Source organism: Ochotona curzoniae, unplaced genomic scaffold (assembly GCF_017591425.1).
Source record: "Ochotona curzoniae isolate NIBS_2020 unplaced genomic scaffold, NIBS_Ocur_1.0 patch345, whole genome shotgun sequence".
NCBI classification, from domain to species: Eukaryota; Metazoa; Chordata; class Mammalia; order Lagomorpha; family Ochotonidae; genus Ochotona; species Ochotona curzoniae.
The window spans coordinates 438,588-448,225 of NW_024466912.1; positions in this window are offsets into that span (position 1 = coordinate 438,588).

Here is a 9,638-nt window from a genome sequence, read left to right on the forward strand (position 1 = left end):
ATGTGCACTGATATCCCTTCTTTGTAAGTTAATGTCTACCCTTCAAGAGAACTCTAAATATCCTAAAATAGTAACTTGAAGTAAAGCTATCCGAGAAAAGCAGGTAATTTTTCTGCAGCCTGTTAGAAGATATTTTAGGCTCTCAGTTCTCGCCTGAGGAGAAAAAGTCAGATGTATTCTCTTTTTTTGTTTCATTTCATGAAACTTTGCTCAAATTCTTACTTCTTTAAAAAAAAAGTATTCTGGGCCTGGCACAGTAGCCTAGTGTCCAAAGTCCTTGCCTTGTATGCACTGGGATTCCATATGAGTACTGGTTCAGATTCCAGCTGCTTTAATTCCCTTCTAACTCCCTGCTTATGGCCTGGGAAAGCAGTAGAGGATGGCCCAAGGCCTTGGGAACCTGTACCCATGTGGGAGATCTGGAAGAGGCTCCTGGCTCCTGGTTTCAGATTGGCTCAGTTCCAGCAATTGTGGTTGCTTGGGGGGAGTGAACCAGTGGATGGAAGTTCTTTGTTTCCCCTTCTCTCTGTAAAATCTGTCTTTCTAATAAAAATATTTTTAAAGAAGTATTCCAATGTCACACAAAGGGCTTGTAGTCATTATTTTGCCTGTTTGCAAGGTTGTGATTTTTTCCCCTTGTTCATATGAACCTTGCTTGGGGCTAATACAAATCACTCAACTATAAAAAGACATCTTTGATAAGATCAGGGAATTTTAATATGAGCTGGGTATTAAATGATATGATGAAATTAGTGATTATGAATCAAACGTTCCCTAGAAAGCTGGTAATGATTTCAAGACAACTGTGTTTTCCGAAGTGTCTGGACAGAGTTATCATTCTTACACACCAGGGCCATTCAACTTGGGCAATGTGCAAAAGGGTCTGTTTTGTCTTAGCCATTTAGAGTAAACTTATGCATCCTATGTTCTTTATCTGTGTATTTCTTATCTGCCATAAATGTCCTTCTTAGAATTAATCAGTAGTTTTTCATTCTGTAGGCTCTTTTCAGAGATAAAACCACTCCAAAAATAATAAACTCCAACTTGAGGGAAACTCACCCTGGGAACTTAAAAGCTGTTTCCATTGTATTAGGATAAATGAAGAGTTACTACAATGGAACACAGGCATGCTGACTAGAACTTGACCACTTTAGAACACTTCCCGAGACTCAGTAAAAGCCTTAGGGTCCTTGTGGGAGATCACCCTGGATTTCGGCCTGCTTAGCATATGTGGGAGGTCATAGGCACATGGCACACCATGTTCCTGGAGAAATCCCTGGTAATGGTTTCAGCTAACCGAGACCTCAACCTGACCTGTTCACTGGTCATACAGGAGAGAGCGGTGGGCCACACCCCAGTCTCTCTTCTCTATCCTTGGAGGAGCTCTGTCGGGACTTCCTTGATAAGTAACTCTAAGAAGTTCAATGTGACTCACACCTACTTGCCAGCCACATGTGTTGAATGTGACCTGAAGCACAGCTTCTAGCTGTGCGTGCAGAGTATGACCTGTGACTTGGTTGGAGGGTCCAGAGAGATAGACATGCCTTCTAGCCAGTTACAGTGTCATTGTTGGGTGGGAGGACTGTCGGGGAACACCCTTCTGCCTTCCCCATTCTTAGCCTATATCAGTCATGCTCACTTTATAATAAATGGGCATGTTCTGGGCCCGGCACGATAACGTAGTGGTTAAAGTCCTCACTTTGCATGTGCCAGGATCCCATATGGGCGCGATTCTAATCCCAGCGGCCCTGCTTCCCATTCAGCTCCCTGCTTGTGGCCTGGGAAGGCAGTCAAGGACAACCCAAAGCCTTGGGACCTTGTACCTGCGTGGGAGACCTGGAAGAGCTCCTGGTTCCTGGCTTTGGATTGGCTCAGTTCCAGCCGTTGTGCTCACTTGGGGAGTGAACCATCAGACGGAAGATCTTTCTCTCTGTTTCTCCTCCTCTCTGTATATCTGCCTTTCCAATAAAAATAAATATATATTTTAAAATGGGCATGCTCCAACAGACCATCCCCAGTGGTTCTTGTGGGTGAAGAACACTGTTGCCCCACCCCCTTGGTGGTCTTGGGGGCATGCTGGTAGGAAAGACCCTGAGATGCCCCCTGGGCCTTGGGAACTTATATCCTTTCCTGAATAAACCTTACATTAATCTTTATGCAAAGCCTGCTTTATTCCCATCAACAATTGTATGGTTTTTTCTATCCAGTGAAATAGTCACATGTTAGTATGTGAGAAAATCCCAAGCCAGAGACTGATACTATGGCTCAACGGGCTAACCCTCCACCTTTAAGCACTGATATCACATATAGGTGCCAGTTTGTGTCCTGGCTGCTGCACTTTCAATCCACCTCCCTGTTTGTGGCCTGGGAAAGCAGTGGAGTATGGCTCAATTATTTGGCACCCTGTACCTGCATGGGAGTACCTGGCTCCTGGCTTCTAATCAGCTCAACTCTGGCCACAGTGGTCATTTGGGAAGTGAACCAGTGGATGGAAGATATTTCTCTGTCAATCTTCTTTTCAAATACATCTTTTTTTCAAGTACTCTATCCATTAGAAAAGCACTTCACAAGGTAAATGAAATAGATATAGGATCTTTTTGTTTTCAAGATGTATTTATTTGAAAGAAAGAAGGGGAGAAAGAGAGAGAGATCTTTCAAGTCCTGGCTCACTTCCTATATGACTGCAATGGCCCAAGGAGCTGAGCTGTTCTGAAGCCAGGAGCTGATCTTCTGGGTCTCCCATGTGGGCACAGGGGCCCAAGCACTCAGACCATCCTCCACTGCTTTCCTAGGTACATCAGCTGGTTCTGAAGTGAAGGAGCCAAGACACAAACTGGAGCCTGTATGTGTTTCTGGTGGCTGCTTTACTCACTGTACCACAACACAGGGTCTGGATCCTGGAATTCTTAGGCAAACAATGTGTCACAGGACACACTGTGGGTGAGTCACAGCTACCACAGTGGTTAGCTCTTATTAGCTAAGCTGTGGGTAGGAAAGAGAAGAAGTGTTTGTTAACTGTTACACTGTGTGGGGATACTGGGACAGAGAGGTGGGACATACCAAGGTTCTTAACAAGTAAGCAGTGGCAGGCGGGACTTGAATTAGTGCCCAGATGGGATGCTGGCACTGTGGGTGGCAGCTTTACCTACTATGTCACAGCATTGCCTCAGCATTTTCTTTAAAAGATTTACTTTAAAAAGTGGGAAAGGGAACAGAAAACACAGCACAATGAAAGCAAAATGTTGATCATTGTTGAAGCCAATGGTTTATATTTTCTCTGTTTTTGTGCAGGTTTGAAAATTCCCATAATCTTTTTTTAAATGTCATGATAGTATTCCACTTCACATACTGATTAACCATACCATCACTACATAGGGCCTACAATTCTTAGAAATTTTAATATTAAAAGTAGAATGTGGGACTGGCAGAGTGGCACAGCAAGCTAATCCTCTAAGGTGCTGGTATCCCCTATGGGAATCGGTTTGTGTCCCAGCTGCTCCACTTGTGTGACCCAGCTCCCTGCTAAGGGCCTGGGAAAGCAGCAGAGGATGACCCAAGACTGCCTGTACCTACGTGGAACCCCCAGAAGAAGCTCCTGGTTCCTGACCAGCTCAGCGAGGGCCATTTTTGCCATTTAGAGAGCGAATCAGCAGTGGATAGAGATCTCTTTCTGTCTCTCCTTTTTCTCTGTAACTCTTTCAATAAATAAATCTTTTTAAAATAAAAAATAGACTACATCATCATATATCATATACTTTCACTAAATTTTGAACTAAAATATAGAAGTAATAATTCTGGAATACAAACATGTTAAAAGACAATGCAAATAACAGAGACTGACTCAGCTTGTACAATATTTTCTTTTTAAACCTAGCAATGGATGCTATTAGCATTCAAATGGCTTTCTGTCCTTTTAAAGGGGACACTAAACTTGATATTTTTCAGCCTGTAGCCAATTCCTGGAACAAAATCGTAACACAGAAATGATTAGATTATGTCTCTGTTGGAAAATAGAAATAGAAACTTAGAATTCAGCTTAGTTTATGTAACTTTTAACGTTTACTTTAGACACATTCATATATTATAACCCTAACCACCAAAATATTTTTCACATGAAAGATGCAAACAAATTCTCTGTATCTTCACCAATGTGAAATGTCTATTTTGATTGTTTGGGGGCCACTGTTCAAGGACTCTACCATTGTCAAAATCCTGAAATCCTGAACGTTTTCATGCCATAAGCTTATACTATGCGGAAGGGAGAAAAAAATGATCTTTTCTTTACCCATCCCAAACTTCAGGGCTAACATCCTATAACAAAAGGCAGATTAACCATGCAACAGTGAGGAGCCAAGGAAACTGGAAAGATCATTTTCAAGGACAACCATGCAGAATCGGATGGGAGGGCAAATGGGGACAATCTAACAATCACAAACCTGTAGCAGCTTAGAGAGGCCTCTTTGGGCCACTGCTTCTTGGTGTGCCTGCTGGACATTCCCTAACTGCAGGTGCAGGGCAGGGTGCCTGCTACAGGAGGGTCTGCTAGGGAGGGGTGGGGTGTGAGGTGGTAAACCAGAGAGTGACCTTCTTGCCCCAGGGAAGGAGAGCTTTGGGGACCTCCTGCTTCTGTGGCCCACCTCAAAGGAAGCAAGAGAAGGCCAGGGAAAACCATTCTGTCTCTGCTGCCTTTCAGTTTCTAAGGTGCCTTTTTTGGGGTGATATTTTTTCTTAGAATTTTTTTTTTTTTAGATTTCATTATTTTTATTTGAAAGGCAGAGGTACAGAGAGAAGGTGAGAGATAGAAAGATCTTCCATTTGCTGGTTCCCTCCCCACATGGCTGCAATGGCCAGAGCTAAGCCAATCCTAAGCCAGGAGCCAGGAGATTCCTCCAGGTCTTCCATGTGCATATAGGGGCCCAAAATCTTGGGCCATCCTCCACTGCTCTCCCAGGCCACAAGCAGGGAGCTGAATTGGAAGTGCAGCACCAGGACATGAACAGGCACACATATGAGATGCTGGTGCCACAGGTGGAAGTTTAACTTTTGCCACAGTTCTGGCCCCTTGGGGTAAGTTTTGTCTCATAGAACCAACCAGTGAAGGACAGTTTCCCCAATATATGGTGACAATTTTAAACTCAAGGAAGTTTTCCAAGAAGAGTAGATGAAGGATAGAAGCCGGATGAAGAAAGACAGTTCCTAAATATTTGATTTATTGCAATGTATATATAAGCAGTATAAACAAAAGTAAGCAAAAGAAACATAGGAAAAGATGGGCAAAACTAGGAAAAAGAAAGTGACTCAAGCACAAAGTGCTAGAAACAAGCTCATAACGCATGAGTCTGGCTGATGCCCATAGGTCTGGACAGCAGCAAATGCAGTGAAGTCAAGGATTGGTCATACCAGCAAAGCTGCCAGGAGTCGGGGCCTTTCCAGAGCGAATCCTTGCAGAGTGGAGACAGTGAGGTGGGTCTCAGACAACAGTTTGAGCATCAGTGTTCATTGCCCCGGGAGTTGTGTTACCTTTGCTTCTAGATGTCCACTTGGAGGAAAAGGCTCAGACTGCTTGCATTTCAGTGTACAATTATCAGTGTGGCGCTTCAGTCAGCCAGCATGAAGGAGCAGCTTCCTTACTGTCAATCAGCTACTTGGTGGTCTCAGCTTGTGTTACAATGCAAAAAAGCTCAAATAGTTAGGGCTGTGACAGCACAGCCATACTAATCATCATGAAAGTACCAATTCACTTAAATTCATAAGAACCTCAACACAACAAAACATGTCATAGCAATTTCCTGTACCCCCATCATACATAAATTAACTTTTAGAGGGCAGTCATGAATTCTTGCTTAAACCAAAACTGCTCATCAAGGAATATATCTACCAAAAAAATTTTTTTAAGGGGCTGGTGCTGTGGCAAAATAGACCAAGTCTATGCCTATGGCATCAGCGTCCCATATGGGCGTTGGCTGTGTCCCTGCTGCTCTACTTCTGATCCAGCTCCTTGTTTACGGCTTGGAAAAGTAGCAGAGGATGGTCCATGTCCTGAGCTCTTGCACCCATGTGAGAGAGCTGGAAGAAGCTCCTGGCTCTCACTTTGGATTAGCCCAGCTCCAGTTGTGGTAGACATTTGGGGAGTGAAGCAGAGGACGAATGATCTCTCTCTCCTATTCCTCTCTGTAACTCTGCTTTTTAAATAAAAGTTATAAAAATAAAATTTAAAAAGTCTATTTAAAAATGTTTATTTGAAAGTCAGAGTTAGAGACACAGAGGGAGAGACAGATCAGGGGTGGAGAGGGATCTTCCAGCTGCTGTTTCACTCCCTAGATGACTGCAATGGTCAAGGCTGTGCCAGGCCAAATTAGGAGCTGGGGGTTTCATCTGTTTCTCCCCCATGGATGGAAGGGAAGCACTTGGACCATCCTCTGCTGCCTTCCCAGACACACTGCTAGATGGCTGAATCAAAGTGGAACAGCTGGCACTTGAACGGGATTGAACATTCTGCACACATACGGGATGCTGGTGTGGCAAGCAGCAGCTTCACCTGCCTGGATACAGTGCCGGCTCCTAACAACATCCTTAAACAACACCTTAGAAAGTTGTTCCAGGAAGTTCATCTCCCCTGGGTAAACCTGCTACCCTTAGAGTTAACACTTTTTAGAGACACTCCTTCTAATTTAGGACTAAGCTCTTTTGAGAAGCTCTAATGGGAGACCTCTCCCTACTAACAATCTAGTGACAGCCCAAGAACTCTTCCACCTTACTAAATCCGTAGCTGAATTAGCTAAATCCCAAGAAGCTCTTCAACAATTACCTGACAAACTGCCTAGGGTTTTGGGAATTGTTAAATTCAAACCTGAAGACTCCCTGCTAAAAAAAAACTTTCAGTCCCTCTCATGTCCTTCTGAAATCTGGAAAGGCCTGTCACTGTCACCCGGCCACCCTCTCTGCAGATCTAAGGTCACCACGCCTGGATCCATTAGAGCAGAATGTCTAGATCTGCCAAGCTCTGGCAGGCCAGTCTCTGGAAGACAATCCAGGTCTGACCCGAGCAAGGACAAGCCATGAGGTGCCACTGACTGAAGCTGTTGCTTAAGAAGACTCTACCCAGGCCATGTGTTCTCCAGGATGAACCAACCAGAAGCCATCACACCCCAGGCAGTATTCCAGATGAAGCCTCTGAGAAAATCAGCATTCTACCACAGATCCTTAGGTCCATCCTCAAAGGAATGTTTGGATGCTGTTCTGGCTCTGTGCCCTTTGTCAGCACAAGCAGACATTAGAACCCTTTTTATCCCATATTGGGAATAGCAGTCAGGGTCCATTCTTGTGAGGGAGGTGGGCTGTGAGGAGTGAGCCGGGCTAACTGGCAGTTGGGGCAGTTGGACTGTGAGGAGTGAGCTGGGCGAATGGCAGTTGGGTCAGTTAGAATGCGGGGAATCAGAAGGGTTGGTAGGCAGTTAGGTCAGGTCACTGCCCTTAGTTTTACCAGAAGGCTAGCCAGGATGATAATCCTTACTTTTTGATTGGCTGTTTTCTGGTCCTCTCCTGATTGGTTACATCAGGACTGGTTTTTAGAAAGGGGCCAATAGAGAGAGCTACTTTTATAAAGGGCAGGCCTCCATAGGCTTAAAGATCAACTCTGCCCCATAGAGTTCCCCTGGTGATAGATGTGGAGGGAGGTTTCTGGCTTTCAATAAATCTTGCTTTGCTCATTGTCCCTGTCCACGTGGAAATTCTTCCACGTGAGACAAGAACTGAGGCCACCATTTTCCTGCAATGCCAGCAGCCAGGGGGTCAAGTATCCCCATGTGTCAAGCTTAGCCCCTTGGACCTGAGAAGGGTATACAGCGTGTGGAGCAAGAGTGCAAGTCTGGGACTACAACCACGTGTCTCCCCGAGCAGCTGTGCAGCTTTTGCCAGCACACTGAGCACATTCATTCAGCAGACATTTACTGAGTGACAACTACGGCCCAGGAACACAGCTGAAGTTTCAACTCTCAGGTAGCTTATGATGAGGGGGTGGGGCGGGGAACAGAAACATGGCTGGCAAAGAAATAAGCAAATGCTCTGAAATGCCGACGACTGTTAAAGGAAAACCAGGCAGGACGGCCGATTCAGACTGGAGGGTGGGCGTAGGGGTGGTGGTGGATGGGGGAGAGATGCCAGCTGGGGACGTGCGGGGTTGACTACAGGGAGGTGGGGGCAGAGAGGGTCAGTGGGCACAGGGAGGCAGAGGCAGCCAGAGGGAAGTCAGAGGGTCACTGCAGGCCCTTCGGGGGGCTCCAGCGCCCATGTAAATGCGCAGGGAAGGCAGCAGAGAGCTGAAGTGCGGGAGAGGAGGAAAGGAATTAAGTGGGTGAAAAGAACCACAAGGGTTGGTGTGTACCCCGTACCCCCAAAGGGCCTGGAGGTGAAACAAGCCCCTTCTGAGGACCGACCGGCAGAGAACCAATCAGCGGCAGGATAAGTTCAGAATACTTATATATAAAAAAACAACAACTAGCGAGCAGGTTTTAAATCATAAGGAGTGCCAAAGGAGGGAGGCCCATACACCTTCCATCCTCTCCCCAACACACACCAGTGACACCACTGGACAAACAGAAGGTATGAGTATGGGGACCAAGGACGTGAGATGTAAAACATGAATGCGAATTTATACAGGATGCGTCATGGCTTCCACTACTACCTACTAACCGAGCCTCGCCGGGGGACTCACTCCATGCTTCCCCAGCCGCAGCGAGGAGGGGGGAGGCAGGCAGGCAACGTTTAGAGTTCCCCCGACTTCTGCCCGTCCCAGCTAGGTCTGCACCCTCGGGAACAGAGAGCCGGACGACCCGAGGGCCTTGGCCGCCGCCTCCTCCTCCAGCAGTGAGAGGATGGACGAGACCCCCGACCCCTCCACGCGGGTTCGCGGGACGGCGACGGGATCCGGGGCGGCGCGGCTTCCCGGGCTTCCCAGGGGCACCAGGACCTTCCTGGAAAATCTCCCTTTCCCCCAAAGAACCGGGCAGGGGGGCGCTAAGCGATTTCCTCCCCCAAAATTCAGTCAGTGCCGAGGCGCCGACGGACCCTCAGCCCCTCATTTTCCCCCTTCCGTTAGATGGGGGGCAACGCTTGCCATGTATTTGACTTAAAGCGTTTCAAAGCCGCAGAAATGGTAGCTAAGTTTCGTCAACAGGCCCAGAGGAATCTTTGAGAACATCCTGCCTTGTTCTGGAAGCACAGTTAGGCCGTGTTAGTGAAGGGGGTGTGCGTTATGAGCAGGGGCTGGGGAGGGAGGACATATCTAATATGAAGCACCTGGTGACGGTAACTTCGCCTCAAAATGCACTCTGACCCGGCGGCGGTTGGGAGTCCCAGAGACGGGCAGGGGCTTGGGGAGCCGGCACTCCTGCCTCCCAGAGTCCCACCTCGAGGGGCTCGCGAAGCCTCAGAATTTCGCCTCCTAGGACGGTAACGGCCCGGCCTTCCGCTCGCTCCTCGGGCAGCGCCGGCCGCGGCCCCGCCCCGCCGGATTTCAGTTTCCCTTTCACCAGCCCTGCCGCTCCACCCCCTCGCCCCGCAACTGCCTGGGGGATTTGCCCAGTGATCAGTGACGTAGAGGAAATGGGGGTGCCGATTGGAAGGCTGAATTAGGCAGG